Genomic DNA, 9,551 nt, shown 5'->3' with positions numbered 1-9,551 from the left:
ACTTGAAGGACAAAAGAGAGCATTACAATGAATGGGAAAAGAGCCCAGTAGTTTTAAGGGCATACGTTGTTGGCCAAGTTTGATTTATCATCGTCGGGGCGGGGGGGAACTAGTGAGAGCTCTCGTTTTCTTAGTGTGATCCTGTAGGGTTTATTGGTGTTGGCTGTGGACGATGGCATTTCTAATTTGAATCCCCCAATCACGAGCATCCCAGTGGTAATACCGGTGAATGCCATCTCTGGGCTTGCCTTAAATTAGATTCGTGGCTGGTGGCCCTTTGCTCCGTTCATTTGCTGGCACTGGTTGGTAATAGTCAATTTCATCTGATTTGGAGGAAAATTGGCCCCCAGAGTTGGAAGATCTGGGTGAGTCACAGCCACATGGTAGAGTCTGGCTTAGCTAGAGTGGGAGCTGCTGGTTAGTTGTAGAGACAGGAGGGCGAGGAGCGCCAGCCTCCGTGTTGGTGTCTGTGATCGTGTTAGCAGGACAGACCAATCTGAATAGGCAGTGGCACAGTTCTTGGGGTCTCCATGCTGACCCACATCGCATGTCACCCTGTGGCATGTGTGTGGCCTGTTGTTTTCAGACAAACCTCGTCACCAGTAGGGTGTTGGGGGGGATCCATTGGGGGCTGTGGAGCTGACGCTGGTGTACGTAGGAAGTTCTCCAGTAAGGAGAGGACACAGCCAAAGGTTAGAGGTGAAAGTCGTGGGTCATCTGTGTGCAGCAGTCGGGGCAGAGAGAGGGCAGGCCATCAGTCCGTGAGATCTGGTGCTGAGTTGTGGCTGGTGCGGATGCGGATGCTAGCCAAAGTCAGAGCATCTCTACTGGTGGTCTTTTCATTTGTTGTGAATTTTCATATGATGAAGTTATGCCACGGGGGTGCAAATTTAATGGAATCAGGACTGTGGACAGTACTTTTGATCTTTTTTTTTTAAGGTTTTATTTATTTATTTGAGAGAGCAACAGAGAACAAGTGGGGATAGAGGGAGAGGGAGAAGCAGGTTTCCCGCAGAACAGGGAGCCCAGTGTGGGGCTTGATCCCAGGACCCTGAGATCATGACCCAAGCCAAAGGCCGATGGCTAACCGACTGAACCACGCAGGCGCCCCTGTACTTTTGAACCTGAGGGACCATTGTTCTTTCAGGAGTTCTTGTTTTAAAATGCTTCTATTTCTTTCTATGATAGTTCTTGCTGTAGGATGGCAGGATAGGCGGAGAATCTAAGCTGTGCTATTTTTTTATTGAGGTTTAATTGATATTATCTATAGGTATATAATGTAACAATTCAATATTTGTATATATTGTGGCATGATCACCACAGAAGGCTAGCAAATGTCCATCACCATATATTGTTACAAAACCATTTTTTCCTTGTACTAAAGGACTTTCAAGGTATACTCTCCTAGAGACTTTCAAATATGCAGTATAGTATTTTTTTTTTAGATTTATTTATTTATTTGTTTATTTGACAGACAGAAATCACGAGTAGGCAGAGAGGCAGGCAGAGAGAGAGAGCGAGAAGCAGGCTCCCCGCTGAGCAGAGAAGCCCGATGTGGGCCTCGATCCCAGGACCCTGGGATCATGACCTGAGCCGAAGGCAGAGGCCTCAACCCACTGAGCCACCCAGGCGCCCTGCAGTATAGTATTATTAACTATAGAAACCGTGGCAGACCCTGCCTCCCTAGAACTTACTCAGTTTATAACTGCACGTTTGTGCCTTTTGACTCCTTTCGCTCATTTGCCTACCTTACAGCCCCTGCCGCTGGCAGTCATCAATCTGTTCTCTGAGTCTGATTTTAGTTTTTAGGGTTTTTTTTTAGATTGTACATATAAGTGAGATCATATGGCATCTGTCTTTCCCTGTCTGAGTTATCTCATTTAGAATGATGTTCTGTGTGCACCTGGCTGGCTCAGTCAGTCGAGCATGTTTTGATCTCAGTGTCATGCATGAGTACAAGCCCCACATTAGGCATAGGGCTTGCTTACGTACATATACACAGACACACACACACACACATATACAGACACATATACATATGTACATACATACATCATACATACATACAATGCTCTGAAGGTCCATCCAAGTTGTTGCAAACAGCAAAATTTCATTCCTTTTGATGTCAATAGGATTATTTTATATTTATTTCATATTTATTTTATCCATTTATTTATCAGTAGATACTTAGGTTGTTTATGTATGTTATCTATTAAAAATAGTGCTACAGGGGTGCCTGGGTGGCTCAGTCGGTTAAGCGTCAGCCTTTGGCTTGGGTCATGGTCCCAGGGTCCTGGGAACGAGTCCCGCGTCAGGTTCCCAGCTCAGCGGGAAGCCTGCTTCTCCCACTGCCTCTGCCCACTCCCCCAGCTTATGCTCTCTCTCCCTCTCTCATTCTCTCTCTCTCTCAAATAAATGAATAAAGTCTTTTAAAAAAAATAGTGCTGCAATGAACATGGGGATGCATATTTTTTTTTAAATTTTTAATGGTTAAATTACTTTAATATTTTTGTTTTATTTTTTAATTCTGATTTTTTTACTTCAGCATAGTTGACACACAAAGTTACATTACTTTCAGGTGTACAACATAGTGAGTCAACAAGTGTTTGCGTCATGCTGTGCTCCCCACAAGGGTGGCTCCCATCTGTCACCATACAGCGCTATTGCAGTACCATCGCCTATATTCCCTATGCTGTGCCCTTTATTCTTTGGACTTCTGCCATAACTGGAAGCCTGGATCTCCGCCTCCCCTTCACGCATTTTGCCTGTTCCCCTCACCCCCGCCATCGCTCTGGTACCCATCACTTTGTTCTCTGTATTTATAGATCTGATTCTGCCTTTTGTTTGTGTGTTTTATTCATTTGCATACATCTTTTTCCATTTGTGTTTTTCTTTGGATAATTACTAAGAAGTGGAATTACTGGATTATATGGTAGCTCTATTTTTACTTCTTTTGAGAAACTCCATACTCTTTTCCATGGTAGCTGCCCCAATTTACATTCCTACCAACAGGCACAAGGGTTATCTTTTCTCCACATCCTCACCAACACTTGATATTTCTTTTTTACAACTGCCATTCCGGCAGATGCGAGGCGGTATCTCATTGTGGTTTTGATTTGCATTTCCCTGATGATCAGTGATGTTGAGCATCTTTACATGTGTCTGTTTGCCATCTTGTATATCTTCTTTAGGAAAATGTCAGTTCCTGTCCTCTGCTCACTTTTAATAGGATGGGGTTTTTTTTGGTGTTGTGTTGTATGAGTTCTTTATATGTTTTGGATACAAACTCTTTATCAGATCTGTCATTTGCAAACATCTCTCATTCAGCGGGTTGCCTTTTTGCTTTGTGGATGGTTTGTTTTTTGTTTTGTTTTACTTATTTATTTTTTATTTATTTTCACTGTACTAAATCTTTTCATTTTAGTGTAGTTTGGATAGTTTACTTCTGCTTTTGTTTTTCTTGCCTTAGGAGACATATCTAGAAAAAATGTTGCTACAGCCAGTGTCAGAGAAATTGCTGTCTGTGTTCTCTTGTAGTATTTTTCTGGTTTCAAGTCTCACATTTAGATCTTTAATTCATTTTGAATTTATTTTTGCAGAAGGTATAAAGAAGTGGTCCAGTTTCATTCTTTTGCATGTTGCTGGCCAGTTCTCCCAACACAGCTAACATCCTACTAAAAGGTAAAAAAAATGAGATCTTTTCCTCTAAGACCAGAAATAAGACAAGGATGTCCACGCTCATCACTTTTATTCAGCATGGTACCGGAAATCCTAGCCAGAGCAGTCAGTCAGATAAGAAAAAGAAATGAGGCATTCATATTGGTTAGGAAGAAATGAAGTTGTCACTATTTTCAGATGACATACATGTAGAAAAACCCAAAGACTCCACCAAAACATTACTAGAAGTAAGAAATTTGGTAAAGTTTCAGAATACAGAATTGATACCAAGAAACTAATACTGTTCCTGTACACTGGCAGTGAAGCAGCAGAAAGAGAAATGAAGAAAACAATTGCATTTTGCTCCTGCATCAAAAAGAATAAAATACCTAGGAATAAATTTAGAGGCAAAAGACCTGTACTTTGAAAGAAATTGAAAATGATACAAATGGAAAGACATACCTTGCTCATGGATTGGCAGAACTGATATCGTTAAAATGTCCATACTACCCAAAGCAATCTATAGATTTGATGCAATCCCTATGAAAATACCGATAGCATTTTTCACCAAATGAGAACAAATAATCCTAAAATTTTTGTAGAACCACCAAAGACCCTGAAAGGCAGCCAAAGCAGTTTTGAAACGAAGAACAAGGCTGGAGGCATCACAGCTCCAGATTTTAAGGTATATGGCAAACCTATATTAATCAAAACAGTAGGGTCTTGGCAAAAAAATATATATATATCTCAGTAGAGAACCCAGAAATAAACCCACACTTATATGACAAAGGAAGCAAGAATATACAATGTGGAAAAGAGTTGCCTTTTCATTTTGATGATGATTTCCTTTTTTTTTTTTCCAGAAGCGTTTAGCTTTATGTAGTCCCACTTATTTATTTTTGCTTTGGTTGCCTTTGTTTTTGGAGTCCAGTCCAAAAAAATCATCACCAAGACAGATGTCACAGGGCTTCCTGCCTATGTTTTCTTCTAGAAAGGTTATGGTTTCAGGTCTTACATTCAGGTCTTTAATCCATTTTGAGTTAATTTTTGTGCATGGTGTAAGATAGTCTAATCACCTTATTTTGCCTGTCCCTGGACAGTTCCCTCAAGACCATTTATTGAAGAGACGGTTGGCATTTGGTATAGTCCCTAATGGCTTTGTTCTCTACCATGACACCTCCTGTTAACAGTCCATTTTCATGAGCCCATGATGCCCCAGTGCCCCGACCTCTCATGGGTGGGGGCACTGATGGAAGAGCTAGGTTGACTCCTCCACCCCATATGGACTTCGGACTGTTTGAATAGGGGTGACAGTCTACAGCTGTCCATTATCTGGCCTCTTATACTCCAGTGCTCACTCCATTAGTAAAGGAAGACCACTGCTTTTCTTGCTTTGAGAGTCCTGACCATCCTCCCCGTTGTCCCCATTGAGCGAGCAGGGGGTGGGAGGCAGAGGCATTTCTGGGTTTGGGGCAAGTCAACCTCAGTAGCAGTATATGAGGTTGTTTCCTCGTGGACTTTGTAAATCTCCAGGAGGGCTGGGTATGACCTGCCCTTGTACGTATCCTTTCCATTTTAATAATGAGGCCTCTGTTGCTGATCTGACTTCACAGGCCACCTTTTCCATTGTGCAGGACATACTAGAAATCCTGGTCCGTGGGGTAACTCGCTCTGCCCCAGAAAGGGCCAAGGTTTCCAAAAGTGCCCTGTAGGCCACTGGGAGTTGCCTCTCTAATGGCAAACACATTTGGGTTGAGACGGAAGCTGATTACAGTAAAAGTCCATGGGTAGGAGTTTGCCTGTTCCTTTGGTCCAGAGGCCTCAGGAGGCAAACTCTGGCGGCAGAAACTTCTAATTGTATCTCTTGCCCTCAGGGCACATAGGGAAAAAGCTGAACTGAATAACCTCCCTTAGTTTATCTAGAGCCTCTTGTCACTCGGGTCCCCACTGAATATGGAAGACTTATGGACTGACTACCCGGTATATAGGGCCTAGCAAATAGTATGGCTGAAGAATGTGTTGGTGTCAAAATCCGAACTTCTAGGAAATGTCGAGCCTCCTTATGGATGTGGAAGGTTGGAATGCTAGGAGATTTTCTGTTACCAGATTGGGAACAGATTACCTTTTTTTTTTTTTTTAAGATTTTGTTGGGCTCCTGGGTGGCTCAGTCATTAAACGTCTGCCTTTGACTCAGGTCATGATCTCAGGGTCCTGGGATGGAGCCCCGCATCTGGCTCAGCAGGGAGTCTGCTTCTCCCTTTCCCATTCCCCCTGCTTCTGTTCCCTCTCTTGCTATGTCTTCTATCAAATAAATAAAATCTTTTTTTAAAAAAAAAGATTTTATTTACATATCTTACAGAGAGTACAAGCAAAGGGAGTAGCAGCGAGAGGGAGAAGCAGGCTCCCCGCTGAGAGGGAGCCTGACTTGAGACTCGATCTCATGACTCTAGGATCATGACCTGAGCCGAAGGCAGATGCTTAACCAACTGAGCCACCCAGGCACCTCATAGTTTACACTTTTCAGTTTCAAATATAGCCCCCAAATTTAACAGAGTAAAAGGGCCTTCTAGGGTACCTTATACCTTACACATTCTGAAGTGACGCAGTGACCTCTGTGCCCTATCAGGAAGGTGCTCACTCGTTGTGGGTCTGTAAGACAGAGAGTTGGCAGGTGCAGGAAAGAGGATGTCCTCAATATAATGCCAAAGGCATTTTGGTGGGAGTGAGGGGCAGGCATCTAGGTCCTGTCAGCAAAAACCCATGCACAATGGTGAGACTATTGAAGTCTACCCTCCCCCCGCCCCCAGGCAACCAGGAAAAGGTCTGTTGTTGACCCCCAGATGTGAAGGCAGATTATAGTCAACTCTCCTGTGAGACTTTTCACTGAATGGAACATATTAGCCAAGTCTGTAACTCCAGACCATTTGCCCATATTCTTTTTTTTTTAAGAATTTTATTTATTTATTTGACAGAGATCACAAGTAGGCAGAGAAGCAGGCAGCGAGAGGGGGAAGCAGGCTCCCCACTGAGCAGAGAGCCCAGGACCCTGGGATCATGACCTGAGCTGAAGGCAGAGGCTTTAACCCATTGAGCCACCCAGGCGCCCTGCCCATATTCTTTTGAGTGTTGTTTGCTAAAGGGGTGATTATCTGGTAGAGGAGCTCTAATGTAGGGAAAGCCTTATTTAATCATCCATAATCTGTAAGTAGCCATCACTCACTGGTAGTGGCTGTAAGCACAGGCTATCAGGGAATGGAATGACAGGACAGCACTTCATGTCTGCTGTGACAGGATGTCACCCTTCGGTGCCTTGCCATGATTGTTACTGGGGTGTGTTTACCACCCACACCAGTATGGGAACATTCACTGGTTACCCGTGCTGGCCAACAGCATACAAGCCTTAGGCTGTTACTCACTGATGACTGAGACTCCCCCTTCCAATAATGAGAACAGGGATCATCTCCAAGGGAACAGTCAGGACAAAAAGATCTTTAGCATTTTGCCTCCCAGGGTACCACCAGCCCTTCCCCCATCTCCATCTTGTCTTCCCCCAGAATGTGGGCTTTTACTCCCCTCCAGGCTGTGTCCTGGTGAGATGCTGCCTGGAAGCAAGGCCCAGCACGCCTCTCGGTGACTTGGGGGGCCCCTTTCCAGGAAGACAGCAACCCCCTTTGGAGTCCTGTTGAGGGTCAAAAATAAGAACTTCCTTGCCTTGGTCACCTTAAGTAATGCTTCACCCAACCAAGCCCAAGGTGTTAGGATCTTGATATCCCTCCAGGGACAAGCTAGAATGATGACATCTGCAATTGGATAGGTCAATGTCACAACATCTGAGGCGTGTGTCCCCTCACAACCACAGCTGCACTTTGGCAGCTGGCCTTGGCCTGTCACAGCTGACTCCAGGGATGAGGGCATCCTCTCATTTCCATGTTCCCCAAATCCCTGGCCCGGCCACAGGGGAACTCCTCCTTCTATGGCCCATCATGGGGTCAGGAGTAGCCCTCCCTCCGTCTAGGGGCCTGCACTCCTCTTCTTTTTCTATCAGGCCTACGACGGGCCTTAGGGTATCTGGCCCCTGTCTCGTATCAAAGACCCAAGCAGGTGAGCTGTTCTCCTTCCCTGGGCAGCTCAGCACCTCTGATGCCAAAAGTCCATTCTAAGGATGTGGCTTCATCCACATACTGGGGTTACCACTTGACCAGGCTAACGAGGCCCAAGAGAAGCCCACAGAAGATGGAGCCACTAAGAAGAACAGGGCTGTGACATGGAGGCGGTCCAAATTTGAGCCCCGAACACCTGAAGCCATCCAGAATCACATCGCGCTTTGAGTGTCCTAGCGACTAGACAGACGTGCCAATTCCTTGATCGTCACCAAAGCCCCATCCTTACGACCCCATGTAGTGAGTTTGAGGATTTGGAGCTAATCAAAGAAGAGATGGGATCACAAGAGGATGTCAGTATTTCTCAGCAGGAATTTATTTATTTATTTATTTATTTATTTATTTGGTGGTGCTAAGACAGGTGGCATGTGACTGAAGTCCCTCATAACAGGAAAACTCCAGAGGCGATGGCACAGCGCCCCCTCCCAGAAAGGGGAGAAAACAGTGCAACTCCCCGTGGGGAGGGGAATTGGAGAATGGGGAACTAACTACAGCTGGGCGACGCAACGTCACTCAGCAGCAAGGCCGGCAGTGGCTGCCTGTGTCCCTTATGATCCCACAGTTTGTCATATCTATGGCTGGTGGATTTGGGGTCCAGTTTTGCAGGGTACGTGAAGCGGGCAGACTCTACCTGGCCGAAAATATGATTTGGGCTATATTAAAAGCAAGTGGATTTGTAAGATTTGAGTTTGGCACTGGCAAGCTTTGAAGCAATGGTCCCGGTTCGCTATGAAGAAGCAACCAAGAGAAGGCCCGTAGATACAGGCCACACTTGCCTCATTTATGTAACAATCTTGAGCTTTTATGTGAGGTAATGATAAGATTGGTTCTTTTTCAAATAGAGATAGGGTTGTTCCAGCATCACTTGCTTTGAAAAGACTATAATTACTCTACTAGGTTGCATTGCTTGTTGTTCATTGAATTTGTTGCAGTTCAACTGATTTGTACCTCTATTTCTAGATTGTTCCATCTGTTCTGTTTCTTTACAGGTCTGTCCCTGTTCTTCAGGTCTTGATCATTGTAGCTTTATAATAAGTCCTGAAATCAGGCAGTGTGAGTCCTCCAGTCTGGTTTTTCACAATGATCTGGGGATATTCTAGGTCCTTTGTATCTCCACGTGTATTTTAGAATCTATCAATTGTCCAGCAAGCATGCTAGGAGTGCATTGAAACTAAACATCAGTTTGGGGGGAAATTGATATCTTTACAATGTTTGGTGTTCCAATAAAGGCTATATATTTATTTAGCTCTTGACATTCTTTCAGTAATGTTTGTAATATTCTCTACAGAGATCTCGTACTTATTTTGTTATATTTATTCTTTGGAGTGTTTTTTGGTTTTTTTTTTTTTTTACATTTCTTGATATAATTGTGAATTGCATAATTTTAAACTTATTTTCTAATTATTGCTGATATGTAGAAATACAGTTGTATATGGGGCACCTGGATGGCTCAGTGGGTTAAGCCTCTGCCTTCAGCTCAGGGTCCTGGGATTGAGCCCTGCATTGCATCAGGCTATGTGCTCAGCAGGGAGCCTGCTTCCCCCTCTCTCTCTGCCTGCCTCTCTGCCTGCTTGTGATCTCTGTCTGTCAAATAAATAAATAAAATCTTTAAAAAAAAAAAGAAATACAGTTGTGTATATACAATTTTATATATTGACATTTTATTCAGTAATTTTGCTAACTTCACTTCTACAATCTAATAGATCTGAAGATACTTTTAAATCTTTTTACATT

This window comes from Mustela putorius, unplaced genomic scaffold (genome assembly GCF_011764305.1).
Source record: "Mustela putorius furo isolate JIRA1106 unplaced genomic scaffold, ASM1176430v1.1 tig00003903_pilon_pilon_pilon, whole genome shotgun sequence".
Classification (NCBI taxonomy): domain Eukaryota; kingdom Metazoa; phylum Chordata; class Mammalia; order Carnivora; family Mustelidae; genus Mustela; species Mustela putorius.
Note: the sequence above shows the minus strand (reverse complement) of the source record.